This window comes from Xenopus laevis, chromosome 8L, assembly GCF_017654675.1.
Source record: "Xenopus laevis strain J_2021 chromosome 8L, Xenopus_laevis_v10.1, whole genome shotgun sequence".
NCBI classification, from domain to species: Eukaryota; Metazoa; Chordata; class Amphibia; order Anura; family Pipidae; genus Xenopus; species Xenopus laevis.
The window spans coordinates 29,459,262-29,474,819 of NC_054385.1; the positions used below are offsets into that span (position 1 = coordinate 29,459,262).

The 15,558-nt window shown below is 39.7% G+C and overlaps 1 pseudogene; it reads right to left on the bottom strand.

Annotated features, from left to right (window-relative positions):
* Nucleotides 1–789: 789 nt before the first annotated feature.
* On the bottom strand, nucleotides 790–3,943 carry LOC108704535 (annotated as a pseudogene).
* Between the last annotated feature and the right edge of the window lie 11,615 nt (nucleotides 3,944–15,558).

A 15,558-nucleotide genomic window follows, 5' to 3' on the forward strand; every position in this document is an offset into this window, starting at 1 on the left:
TCTAGCGCTACCACTACATAATTTTTTTATGTTAAGTAAGCAAACCTACATTACACTAAAAGATCCTCTGATCTGGCGACCCAATTTGGCCACCCATATGCTAGGCCAAATAGGCCTGACCCAATCATTCAGTTCCATGGCCAATAATAAGATCATAGCAGGGGCCTATGGAGACCTGTCAGAAGAGGAGACCAAGTCAGTTATTTATTGTTGAAAATAAATTTCCACATTATATACTCCCCAAGCCAGCTGGGAAAGTACATCAAAAGCTAGCCAAAAGCCATTTTAAAAGTAGCCCAAAAATAGCCCAATTGGTACACTGAAAAAATCTTAAAATAAAGTAAAACAATAAGGGTATCAAATCAATTTTAGTGTCTGGAATTTCCCAATAACTTTTCTACGTTAAAAATGACATTTTACATTTCCCCTGTAAGTTGGGACAGATTGTAAAAACACAATAAGATCAATAAAAAGATTACCAGTGACTTTTTTTTTGAAGAAGAAAAACATAAATGGTATGGTGGATAAATAAATAGTAGAATGCAACAGGAGTACCTAACCTGATTTCTGAAATAAATCTGGCGTGTTTGTATGACAACATTCCGAACTCTAATACCTCCATTACGTTCAGTAAAAATGAAGGCTCTTCACTTGACTCATATATCAAGGTGAAGCTCACCTTCAAGCTTTATCAGTAGTTTCCAAACGTGCTGATTCAAAGCTTCACACAGGACAACAGAGAACTACAGAAAAAAAATATATACAATATATACAAAAATATATACATTCTAGTCTTCATGTTCATTTAATTTAATAATAGCACAAACTATTACACTTGTAACAATATTAGATATGCATCCCTGATAACTAAAATCACTGAATATATTTTACTCCCTTAATATGCTTTTCATATCAAGACTACTTTATAATATCCACAAATCCCAAATTTCACTCGTGCTAGTGCTATGCCAAATCAATTTTATAAAGTTGTAAGTATGGAAGCTCAGTACCTGTGTCTCCGCCTCACTCCCCATAATAATATCTCTCCGATTCTCTCCAGAGTCCAGCTCCTTCTGCTGTGCACTCTTAATTTGCATTAAAGAACTTGGGCAGGTTTTGAAAGTACAAACCTGTGGCAACTACCAAAATTAGTAGAAATCCGAGAATGGGCAGCACGCCAGAATTTAATAAAAAAGCCTTTATTATTCAAAAGCAGGGCAACATTTCACAGCAACGTTTCGAGCTGTTTCAAGTTTTACAGGCAAACATTTTGTGGAAGCACGACATGCTGTACAACAGTTAAAGTTCCAAATTGTAGAAGCTGTCCCAAAAATGAGAAGGGGTGGTAACCGAGTAAAGAAACTGCTATATAAGGAGGCAGGGTGGATCCGAAAACTGGATAGCCTGTTTCCTATTGGGTTAAACATGGAATATGATGTCTCCTCTTTTTAGGTAATTTATGTATTTTTAACATAGTTTTTAATACCTTCCTTTTTTCACGGCCTTTATGCGGATACATTTGGCTACATGTGAAATATGTAACTGTAACAGATAAGTCAAGTGTTTGTATCACTATTAGATATATTGTACTGTGTATTATGTTATACTAACAGTAGGTGGTACTGTAACAAAGAAGTATAAAAGGAGATTTTGCACACTTGTATGTTAGCTTGATAAAAGCCGTGACAGGCTTGAAACGTTGCTGTAAAAAGTTGCCCTGCTATTGAATAATAAAGGCAAGTATTCCTAAGTGTGGAGGGACACTGGGGAGGTGCACCCAAACCACTGAAAATTGAACAAGGTGTGTGCTGCCTGAATTTGTTTTAAACTTCCAAAAGTAGCCCAAATCTGTACATTGGCAGGTTTGGACTTTTAAAACTCACCTCTAAGTTTTAAAACTAGCCCAATTTGGCTAGAAACCTGCCAACCTGGCAACCCTGGTATCATATCAACATGCATACACAAAATGGTCAGTTTTGTATTTGTTGTGTCAAATCCGATAAAGAAAATCACCATTGCTTTCAAAGAACTCCTTGCCTTTCTGTATGACTTTCATTTTGTTTTTAGTTCCATTTCTTGATAATTCCTCAAGGTCCATGTCACTAAGCAACTGTCCATCCCATTCGTCATCAAGCTCCATCGGTTTATGATCTGCCAAGTGTTTCTGCTCTGCTTGGTTGCCTTCTTCTGAGGTCAGACAAACATCATACATGGGAGATTTGGGTGTTTGTACTTGTGCCTTCTTGGTGAAAACTTGGAGATCTGCCTTGTTTTTCCGTAACACTTCATTCCCTGATCTACGTGCTAAGCTGTTAGGGTTTCCAGAGCCAGGCACTGAGTATAGAGAAGGAACAAGGTTGACATTTTGTGTGTTGCTCAGAAGTTTATTATTCTGCCCACTTGGAATGAGTGTTTGGGCTGTGTTTACAGCATCTGGAAGGACAGTGTGGGTGGGCTGTGACAGATGCTTTGTTGATTGCGGATTCATTTGTATTAAAACATTTGAAGCCTTTAAATCCTGTTTTGCTTTCCGTATCTCAGGTGGAGAAAACTTAGATTTAAGAATTCTTCATATAACTTCAGTACTGACGTTAAACCCTTCAGCCAGCCTGGGCACAGTCCACTCTTCAGAGAACTCTTGCTTCAAATACCTAAAATAAAGAGCAAAAACATTTACCACATAGCCAATAAAGTGCTGAAATGTATATAACTGCCCTTGCTGTTAGGACTCACCACCCTTTCAATTTCTTCTTTACTAGATGAAATAACAAAAAACATTTGTTTTTCAATTAAAATAGGCAACGTTTAGAAGAAGCCCTTTTCGTTGAGCACATTTTATAGAAAGGGGTGTACTACTCCTTATGCACTGAAAATACTAGAAGTGTTACCCAAGGGGATCCATGCTATTTTGTAAAATGCGATTTAAAAGCATGTTAAATATGCTTTGAGTACCGGTGCTCTAAGTTTTATTTCATGAGTTGCACTTTAAGCTTCTGCCAGGTACAAAAAGTCTTGGATCTTTGTCTGATCACAGGGCATGTTTATTTAAGAGCACATTTCCAAAAAACCAATAAATGTTCATTCAAAAGGGCGATGTCAAGACAGGCAATTTGTTTCCAATACAACATGTGTGGGTGACAAAACAAGTTACATTATACCTGATCTGTTCTATTGCATTCCATGCAAGTCTTCTCTCTGGTGGACCAAGAGGTTCCATTTGCCTTTTCATTCGCTGGAACAGAATGGTTTTCTGCTGATTTTTAAGTTTACTGAGGAAGTAGGGAAAAACAATATACATTAGTAGGTAAGTACAGTAATACCAAATGGCCAATAACTACAAACTACTGGGCTACTTACTGCACAATTTTTAAAACAGCTGTCAATTGCATTCACTCCAAAGAAACCCCAGATGTTCTTGCAAGACATAATTATTTCATATAATCTGGTCTATGAACATGTAATAACATGGAAGACCTGACTTTACACAGGGGACGTGGAATGGAGTAAGATTCCATTGGCACCCCCAGTGATTATAAGCTTAGTTTCCCTGAGAAATAAATCTCCCCCTCCAACCAACCGAGCAGTTTTTTGTCTTCTCATGTGACTTTTTTATACAAATTACCGGGTGATATCTCTGGGCTCCTCTTCTTCCCACTCCAGATCAGTCTCAGAGACAGATTTCCCCCAGGTTTTGGAAGCAAAAGCTTTTCTGTTACTTGTCAATCTCTGACTAGGGCATAAAAGCAAAGAGCTGCCAACTCCTCGAAAGCGACACAGAGCAATAGCTAAAGCCGCCATTGTTATCTCACAACTCTCCTGAAGTGTGTAAATACTAAACAAATATCACAAGAAAAGAACATGAGCTCATTCATATTCCAGCTCCACCTCCGCACTGTAGTCTGCAGGCATATTGGAAACTGACTGACACTCTGTCCATCCAACCAGAATGCCTGAGGTGGTGCCTTGTGACTGACTTCCACCAATAGAAACTCCCCTCTTCCTTTCATTTGCTGCAGTGATATGTAAGGCACACCCTCAAACACAAAGTAGGAAGTAGCTATCGACTGTTGCAGGGTGTTGTCTTGGTCTGCCCTTACAAAGCATGGCCACAAGCTTTTGATTCATCTTGTGTTTTATGGAGCTAAATTATATACATGGGCTCTTCTACATCAGTGTCACTGCAGATTTGAAGTGAATCAGTCAGGAATGAATTAACAGTACTAGAGCAAGGCACCATGGGGAGAAAGGGTGTGGAGGTCTCCTCTTGCAGGGTTATCCCCCCACCCCACAGAGGTCAGACAGGCATGGGACGGGAGAGCAGAGAAGCACAGGCTCTAATGACAGAGAAGCAGGAGATCAGCTTGCAGCAGATAAGCATTAGATAATGACTTGGGAAAGCTGTTACTATCTGCTCTTTAATAGAGAATATTTTAATATCAGTCAATCCCATTCTGCTATCCACATGTAATAGCTGCTCCATTTCCTGCTTCCTGTCTTATCCTAATCAATCCCTCTCAGCTTCCTGTTCCTCCAGAACTACAATTCCCATCAACCCCTAGCCCTTACTGGATCCAAGTCCTTGTTCATCCCCCAGTCATGTCCTTATCTCTCTAACCTAAAGCTAAAATAGACAAAGTATCCCCCTCCTCCTTTTTTGCTTGAATTATTCCAGTTCACCCTGCATTCAGCCATTGATCTGCCTCTTATTCCTTTTCTGTCATATCTGCAGTAAATAAAAAAAAAAGCAATGTTTTGCAATATTTTGCGGTCTATTACATTGTTAATAAGAATTTCTGCTGGGTTTGTGCTACAAGAAAACTTGAATGTACTTTAAGAGTATGGTAGAACTGCAAGTCGCTATAACAAAGTTATTTAAAATAGCTACATTTTCTATAGCTATACACATACAGAGAGAGCGAGAGAAAATGAATGAATGAGAATATATTGCTATCAGTTTTTGAAGTGACTTTCTGGTTGAAACATAGTTCTGCTGTACTCCAATTTGTGCATTTAACTAAGAATAATTGAGAAACTAATTGCATAAAAGTGTTTTATGGCAATGTTTCTCAGCAATCACACATTACACCTGGATATGATTCTCCTCCCTATCTAAGTGACCAGCAGCACAGAAGTATTTCTGTAGTATTGATCTCAAAACTCACACCTCATTGAGATCATCAATAATTCCACATACACCCTTGTAGTGAATTATTCCCAATAAGAAGCCCTTCTGCTTCACCTGACTGTAAGGGCTCTTACTCACGAGCGTTTTTACCTGCGCTCCCTTGCGTTCCGTTTTTCGGCGTTCAGCCGCAGGGGAGCGCAGGAATAGACGCATTTCATTTTTTCAAATGGGGCTGTACTCACACAGGCGCATGTAGGCGCCGAACGCAGGATGAGACGCAACATGCTGCATTTTTCCTGCGTTCGGCGCCTACACGTGCCTGTGTGAGTACAGCCCCATTTGAATAAATGAAATGCGTCTATTCCTGCACTCCCCTGCGGTTGAATGCCGAAAAACGGAACGCAGGGGAGCGCAGGTAAAAACGCGCGTGAGTAAGAGCCCTTACAGAGTAGTCTCCCCATACAAATTACACAACATCCCTCTGCCAGGTTTTAGGTGGCAAATATTTTAATTAGGACTGTTTCCATGATTGAGGTGTGAAACATCTCACATTCGAATTTACCTTCAAATAGGGGAATCAAAATTCTAATGTGTGAAAATTGAAAATCTGAATTCGAATTTACTATTTGACCCTTGATAAATCTGCCCCGTATAGTATTCCTAATTCCCCAACCACACCTCAAGTATAAATTTCATTCCATTTGTACAACTGTACAGAGCAATTCTTGTGCAGCTTAGTAGGATACAGATAAATATTTACACATAATATAAAGAGTAAAAAGATCGTATGTAATACAGGAAAAAGAAAAATTATTCCCAAGGAATCTCAAGAAAAATATCCAAAAAATATGCTTCCCTTCAAGATTTTTCCCATACTGCCTCTTACTGGTTAGAAATAGTCATTTTATTATAATAAATGTCAATTTGTCTGCTAGTAATAACACACACGAGTGATAGGCGGTGGTTTAGAATAACATATTTACGGAAATCATTTGAAGATATTCTGCAAAGCCAAATATAAAATCATTAATATTATTAAAGCAAACAGGAGAATTGTCAGTGGTCACTGTTTGAAAGCTGAAGAAGGGAAAATAATTCAAAAACTATAAAAAAAATTAAGGCCAATTGAAAAGTTGCTTAGAATTAGCCATTCAATAACATATGAAAAGTTAACTTAAAGGTGAACCGATGTATTGCATATGGTGCCATCAGACCTGTGTTTCAGTTTGCACTTTTTTTCCAAGCTTCTGCTTAGCTTGTCATAGGAATCAATTAGGTTTGTTTGCCATGAATGTTATAGCTGCCCATTATTTTTCTTTAAAATGCATCAGCAGTAGTATGGTATATCTTACTTGTATCAATGTCATTGACTTTGTTGGTTACAATATTCACATCTGTTTTTTTGAACTGTAGGTGAAATAGTTACCATATTGATCATTTTAGATTTTTATGAGGGCGTGAAACTACATTTTGGGGAACATATTTAACATTTAAAACCTAGGTACATTGGGGCAAAATACACTGTCCCCTTTCTGTATTTGACCTCCCTAACGGAGTACACAGGAAAGAAGAAATCTCATTTTAGATGCCTTATTACACACCATGGCACTGTCAGGCTATAACTCACTGAAAGTATTAAAGGGGTTGTTTGCCTTTACGTTAACTTTTAGTATGATGCAGAGAGTGATATTCTGAGACAGTTTGCAATCAGGTTTTTTTTGTTATTTAGCTTTTTATTCAGCAGCTCTCCAAGTTGCAATCTCAACAATCTGGTTGCTAGGGTCCAAATTACCCTAGCAACCCTGCATTTGTTGGAATAAGAGACTGGAATTTGAATAGGAAAGGGTCTGAAGAGAAAGAGAGTAATAAAAAGTAGTAAAAACAATAAATATGTAGGTTTACATGTAGCCTTACAGAGCAAACCCAAATTTTAAAAAAGCTTACTTCACACTTTTAATAGACACTGCCACAGTTAAACTATATCATAGCTGTATTGATGTCATTGACTTTGTTAGTTACAAGATTCACTTTTGGTTCCTTAAAAGTCAGTCCAACTGTAGGTGAAATAGTTAACATATTAATATTTTTAGATATTTAGGAGGGCGTGAAACTGCATTTTGAGGAACATATTTAACATTTAAATGCTAGGTACTTTGGGGCAAAATATACTCTCCCCTTTCTGTATCTGACCTATCTAATCTACTGTATTCCACAGGAAAGAAGAAACCCCTTTTTAGGTGTCTCATTACACACTATGGCACTGTCAGGCTATAACTCACTGAAATGAGCTGAACACCATGTTATCTCACACTGTGAGACTTATGAGCAGCTCTAGAGAAACCAGACTGAATTCCAAAACATTAAGATGGTTTTACCTTTTTAAAAACTGGGTGTTCATGTCACTTTCTTTCATTTTTACATTTGTTCTGGTTACATTTTCAGTGGAAGACTATTGCTCTTCTGAAAGAAGAGCAACTTCAGAAAGAGGCAGCGAGAGGCAACTGAAGAGGAAGAGTCTCCCAGCAGTGAAGCGGACCCAACCCATGACGAACTGGGGCGACGAAGAGGACGCAGCCAGCATCATTGGACGTCACCAGGAAGTCGGAGGATCAACAAAGTCAGAGAGCAGCACCACCGGATCTGGAAATACATTCAGAGCTGTAACACTTCAGGCATCGGACCAGGGGGCCAAGGGACCAATGCCCCCCCTTAAAATTATATTAAAAAATTACATATGAAAAGGCACGTAAATATACATTAAATGATACTAGCATTTTGTTTATTTCATTGACACCGCTATTAGGAATGGCTACAACAAGCCCATATTGTTCACAGGCCCGGATTTGTGGAAAGGCCACCAAGGCCCGGGCCTAGGGCGGCAGGATTTTAGGGGGGCGGCATGCTGCCCAACCACACCCGCATTGGTTCAAAAACACTGGGGATGCGCTGGAGTTACAATCATTTTTTACATTTCCAATGCACCAATCCCTATTAAGGGGAGGGGACAGGGGAGACGAATGGCAGCAGGCCTAGGGGCGAATGATATGTAAATCCAGCCCTGATTGTTCAGTTTTGGCCCGCACAGTATTAAGACACCAATCACTGCGTATGCACCAGTCCTTCATCTGGGCTGTACAGAGGGCCATTTAAATCAAAATAACTTGTGGTGGAAAAGACCAGCAACCAATTAGAGCCCTTACCCTGGCACTTGTACACACAATTCTACTACAACAACCACTATATCATTTCTGCTTTATATCCACATCAGTTATTATAACACATTCACTTTATTTTTTTTTTTATTATTCGAAGTTTTTATTGTTTTTCAACATGACAGGTAAAAAAGATGCAACAAAGTATAACATATTCACAGCTGCAGGTCTGTTTATGGCCAAATATATTAAGCAATTCTTCACAGAATGATTTCAATGTTCGACCACAGCCCGTGATCTAACAGGCGTAGGTCCGGATAATAGCATTGGCCGTAGGGGCTCACGTGAAGGAAAACCTGCCCTGCTCGAGATAGCTCAGTGTAATGCTATTCACATAGCTGGCTTGTAGGGGGGAGGGAGAAACAGGTATTAGAAGAGAGGAAAAAAGGAGAGGGAGAAGAAAGGGTACGAAGAGAAACAGGAATCGTAACTACAATGCATATTTACCGAATGATAACTCAATTCCCACAATGTTCAAATAGTTCCAGAGTCAGGGGAATGAGGCTCAGAATGGGTGTCTTCCAAGTATCGGGTCCACGGGTCACATTCACTTTATTAATACATACATATACTTCATTCAAAATTCATTAACCCATTTCATGTACAAATGGCCACAGCTATATACTTCATGCAGTAAGCAGCCCAAAAGAAATCCATAATTACTAATTGATCAATATATACACACATTTTCAAAATGTAAAAAACAATTTACAGAACCCCTCATGGACATCTAATATCCTTATCATTTACAGTAGGGGGTAGATTATCCCTTATAATACATGAGTGTTACTCCCTGAATAAATTAACCTGCAGCCCTGCCCCTATGCCTTTAAATGGTCACAGAACTCTTCAGTGACTTCTAATATCTTTATAATTTACAGTAGGGGGTACATCAACCCTTATAATACAGAAGTGATACTCAGAAGTTCCCTGTATAACTCAGCCTGCATCTTTGTGCCTTTATACTCACAGAACCCCTTAGGAACTTCTGATATCCTTATACATTACAGTAAGGTGTACATTATGCTTTATAATAAACAAGGGAAGCTGAGTTCCCTGAATAATTCAGCCTGCAGCCTTGTGACTTTATATAGTCACAGAACAACCCTCAGTGACTTGTGATATCCTTATCATTTACAGTAGGGGGTACATTATCCCTTATAATACAGGAGTGATACGCAGAGTTCCCTGTCTAACTCAGTCTGTAGTCTTGTGCCTTTATATGGTGGCAGTGGCTTCTAATATCCTTATAATACAGTACAGTAAGAGGTACATTAATCTTATAGTACATGAGTGATGCCTAGAGTTCGCTATATAACTTAGCCTGATGCTTTGTGCCTTTATATGGTCATAGAACCCCTTAGGGACTTCTAATATGCTTATAATTTACAGTAGGGGTACATTATCCGTCATAATACAGGCGTGATACTTAGAGTTCCCTGGACAACTCAGCCTGCAGCCTTGTGCCTTTATATGGTCACAGAATCCCTCAGTGACTTCTAATATCCTAATAATTTACAGTATGGGGTACATTATCCCTTATAATACATGAGTGATACTCAGAGTTCCATGTATAACTCAGCCTGCAGCATTTTGTCTTTATATGGTCACAGGACTCTTCAGTGGCTTCTAATATCCTTATAATTTACAGTAAGCGGTACATTATCCTTATAGTACATGAGCGATACCTAGAGTTCTCTATATAACTCAGCCTGCAGCTGTGTGCCTTTATACAGTATGCCCACAGAAACCCTTAGGAACATCTAATATGGTCATAAATTACAGTATGTGGTAGATTATTCATTATAATACACGTGATACTTAGAGTTCCCTGAATAGCTCAGCCTGCAGCCCCGTGCCTTTATATAGTCACAGAATAACCCCTCAGTGACATCTGATTTCCTTATCATTTACATAAGGGGGTAAATTATCCCTTATAATACATGAGTGATACCCAGAGTTCCCTGTATAACTCAGCCTGCAGCCTTGTTGATTTATATGGTTACAGAACTCTTCAGTGGCTTCTAATATCCTTATAATTTTCAGTAAGGAGTGCATTATTCTTATAGTACATGAGTGATACCAAGAGTTCCCTATATAACTCAGCCTGCAGCTGAGTGCCTTTATGTGGTCATAGAACCCATCAGGGACTTCTAATATTTTTAAATTTTACAGTAGGGGGTACATTATCCATTATATGTGAGTGATGCTCAGAGTTCCCAATATAACTCAGCCTGCAGCGTTAACATTGTTAGGTAAAAAAAAAGACACACGCTCATCAAGTTCAATCTTAAGTCTGAATTTTACCTACCTAACTGCTAGTTGATCCAGAGGAAAGCAAAACCCCCCATTTGAAGCCTCTCCAATTTACCTCACAGGGGGGAAATTCCTTCATGACTCCAAGATGGCAATTGGACCAATCTCTGCATCATATAGTACTTGTACTATAAGCTATCTTCCATTACTCTGTATTCCCTCACTTGCTAAAAAGCCATCTGACCCCTTCTTGGAACTCTCTTGTCAGCTGGAAGAACCAACTGGTAAATAAAGCATTCGATAGATTATTATCCTACTATACCTGCTATCCCACAGCCACAGTCCCTTCCCTATTATCTCTATTATCTCACTGTTACTATAGGCACCATCTCTCCCTACTATATCTGCTATCCCCCAGTCACACTCCCTTCCCAGAGACTAATATCCCACTGCTACTATAGGCACCATCTCTCCCTACTATACCTGCTATCCCACAGCCACAGTCCCTTCCCAGAGACTAATATCCCACTGCTACTATAGGCACCATCTCTCCCTACTATACCTGCTATCCCACAGTCACAGTCCATTCCCAGAGGCTATTATGCCCATTGCCCAGGTCAGGACTGAGAATTAAAATAGGCCCTGACATTTCAGGTACACAGAGGCCCAATCAGCCCACATAAAAGCCCAAACAGCCCCCACCAGCCCGCTAAATAGTGACTTTCTATGGCACCTTATAGTAACCCCTCTGGCATTTGCCAGAACCCACAGATTGCCAGTCCGGGCCTGATTATGCCAATTAGATATTAATCAAGTTTGCCATATTTTTCACCTTTGCAGGATAAACAGACTTTTAAAGTGAAAGGTGACACTATATAAGGGTATTTGGCCGTGGTCCTGGTAGCAAAGAATGGACAGAATGAAATTGAAATAAAAGTTTCTTGGATGTTTGTTGCCTTATTATAGTATTGCCCATGTGTTATTATCTTAAGAAGCAATTGATTTTTTCTGTCCTGGTTGGAATAGATGCGTCTCTAACACCAGGGAGGCTTGTTGTGATTAGTCCCTTTCTGAAGTGGGATAGCAAGGTGGTGCAATGTGTGCCTTGCTCTATAATGGACTGTACTTTATGTCACACTTTGTCCAACTTCCTTTAACAATAACATGCCACATAAATGTGTGAAAGCTGCTGGTGGCTGTTTTATAAAATCTATTTGCTCTTTTTATAGGTGATCATTACTGCATCATAAATAATAGATAATTACATTACCTGTGGGAACAAGAGAGATGGCGCTATATCCCTCCATACTGCAAGCTAGCCCAACAAATGGATTCTGCACTTGCCTTATTTTCATAAGGCAAGTGCAGAATCCAAGTGCAATATAAAAAAAGCAGGAGACTGCTTATCCAAAAAATGAAAAAGATTAGATGAGGCTCTACAAATTATTGTAGGGCAAATATTACATTTTGTTTTGGATTTGACACTTAAGAATAAGAAGATAAGGTTGACAATAATACCCATTATATTGTTTTATAAAAGCCTGTATTGTGTTTGTGTAAGTGATCTTTCTGTGTTCTGTATTATTTGGCTCTATGGTTTGCTCTATGTTAGTTTTCAGTATTTTGACAGTGCACATTAAATGCTGCTAATGTAAAATCCATCCAACCTTCACTATGATTCATTGCTGGAAAGCTTAAAAGGGAGGTATTGGTTTCATACTCGTTTTGCAGCCCAACATTCAGTTAGGCCCCTATAGCTTATTTTTAAGTCACAGATAAAAGCACTGCTACAGTTTGAGTATTCAAGCCAAGTAGGCTGTACCTCAGACTTCACCTCTCCTGGAAACAGTGGCTGTGGATATAAAAAGGAAGTAGAATGTAGGAATGTCCAATGGCTCCAGAGGCCCTGTATCTGTTTGCTTGGTGTCTGGGAGACTGGAATAATAATACAAAGTATAGCACACCTCACAGCTGGTACAGCCCTACCCCATATACAGGGTCTGCAGCAGAGTTGCACTAGGGGATCTGGGGCTGCTACCTTAGGGGCCCCCCACACAACCCCGGACCCCTGCCCCAGCATTGGGTCAGGACTCTAACGTAATAATATTAATGCCCAATGCTACTATATATAAAACTAAAGAAGCAGCGAAACATTGATGATACAAAACTAGGGCACTCTGTTTTCACCACGGACACTACAGCAAGCACATTACATTTCCTCTCAGATACAATGATATGAAAACCCAGAGATAATACTGAATGTGGGCAATTCAAGGGTAATAATGCTTGGATACAGGTGTTGGCTATTCAGGTTAACCACATGCCCTATAAATACAAAATAACTATATTTTTCTATGGAGATCAAATAAAAAATGTGAGTAAATGATAGCACTCAGAATAACCAGCAATACTGCAGGCTTTCTTCTAAAAAGTGACATGTTTTTAATTAACTACCGCTAGTTTGCTTTTGATCCTGATTAACTAACTCAACAGTTATGTCCTATGTTTACCCCCTTCAAGTCACTGACTGACTAACAGGTTAGAGCAGGGATCCCCAACCTTTTGAACCCGTGAGCAACATTCAGAAGTAAAGGAGAGCAACATGTTGCTCGTGAGCTACTGGTTGGGGATCACTGGGTTAGAGAGATACAATGGATAAAGTTATCATCTGGTTCTTATGTTAGACTTCCCTTCACTCCAGCCGTTACAGTTTAAATAAATTTCTCTTTCTAGTACAACTGCTACTATAATGACACCCAGCCAGTTGGTTGAATTGGCACATGATATACATGTGAGCAGTAACGCCACGTCAAGGCTTCAACCAGGTTACTGTCCATTCACACACCTATTGCAGCAAATGGCTCACCCGATGACTTGCTGCAGTAGTTCCCTATATGGCCAGGTAGCAGCTGATATAAGCCATCATGGGACCCCTCCTCCTCAGATTAGACTTGGAGGTGTAAGGAAAAAAAGTTCCACAATGGACAGGGTCGGACTGGGGGGCCCCCCTGCTGTCCAGGGCCCCCCTCCGGATGCCCTGTCCCCCATCTGCGATGCACGCGCACGGAGCCGCTTAGAGCGCATGTGCGCAAGGAGCTGCACGGCGCGCATTCACGTCTGGAGCCACGCTGTGCGGCGCCGCGATAGGGAGAGGGGGTCTGGCCCGGCGGGGGCCCATAAGGGCAGGGCCCACCGGGCCAGTCCGACACTGCCAATGGATTATCTACAATAACACATACACACCTCCACACAACCACATGCTCTCATTTATTCACTTAATATTTTTTCCCTGTGGCAAATCCCATGGTCCCTTGGTGAGACTGGGATTTCATTCCCCACTGCTTTGCTGACTATACAATTCCTCCCCAGTAGTTCCCTATCCAATATGGCATTAAGGTTAGATATGTGGTCTGGCTCCTATCAATGGATTATGGACACTGTTAGTACTTGAGAGTGAGCGTCTCCATCAGGTATAACCCAGAGGAAGGCAAAAAACCCAATCTATAGCCATCTCCAATTTGCTTCAGATGGGGGAAAATTCGGACCAGTCTTTCAACTGACTATTAAAGGAAAACTATACCCCCAAAATGAATACTTAAGCAACAGATAGTTTATATCAAATTGAATAACATATTAAAGAATCTTACCAAACTGGAATATATATTTACATAAATATTGCCCTTTTACATCTCTTGCCTTGAACCACCATTTCGTGACTCTATCTGTGCTGCCTCAGAGATCACCTGACCAGAAATACTACAACTCTAACTGTAACAGGAAGAAGTGAGGAAGCAAAAGGCAGAACTCTGTCTGTTAATTGGCTCATGTGACCTTACATGTGGTTTATATGTGTGCACAGTGAATCCTACGATCTCAGGGGGCGGCCCTTATTTTTTAAAATGGCAATTTTCTATTTATGATTACCCAATGGCACATACTACTAAAAAAGTATATTATTATGATAATGGTTCATTTACATGAAGCAGGGTTTTACACATGAGCTGTTTTACTCAGTATCTTTTAATAGAGACCTACATTGTTTGGGGGGTATAGTTTTCCTTTAATACCAGCAGCCTTTTATTATCTAAAAGGTCTGGTTATGGGGGATGAGGATTATGATGGGCCTAATTATTTTGCCTAATATAAGATTCATGGTGGGGAGGGGAAGGAGGGAGTTGTGACTAGGCAGCATTTAGGAACCTACAGCTCTGCCTAGTCTATTCTTAGTCTTTTGTTAATAAACCACAAGCCTCCCTAATCTTTACACCTTCAAATTCACAACTCTAATGGGCTTATTTTTATTTTTAAAAGGGGCCTACAAGCTGCAGCTCCATCTGCTGCATTATTACTCCCTCCTATTGGATCAAAGAGGCACAAGCTTATAGACAGCCTCATATTCATTTTTCTATATTTTAATGGTGGACTAAACTAAATTGTAGCCAATCAGAAGGTGCGCTATGTTGATCTTCTAAATTGGTGCAATTGGGATCCCTATTTGTATTCACACACCACTCATACGATTCAAACCTGCTGTAAATGTCTTATCAGTTTATGGCATATCCCTTATCCCATATCATTTTCCCCATATCCCCTTACTAAAACCCTTATAGAACTCATCCCATAATTATAAACATATATCCTTTATTCCACATCACTACTGCCATATCCTGTATCCCTTTTCCCATAAACATTACCTTTAATATATGTGCTACAAACTACAGACAGGGAAAAGACAAGAGAGCATAAAAGAATGGAAAGAAAACAATTGTGGCATTCTTATTTCCATATAAGATCCCACCCACCCTCAGCCTTTTAATTTATATTAAAGGTGAACAAGACGTTTAGAGAAAATGAGAGTAGAAAATGGTAAAAGAAAAGAAAGGGAGACGAGTTAAGATGAGAAAGAATTGTAACATTTCTATATAAAGTGCTGGTGGGTAAAAAAGAAAGCAACACACTTTATTG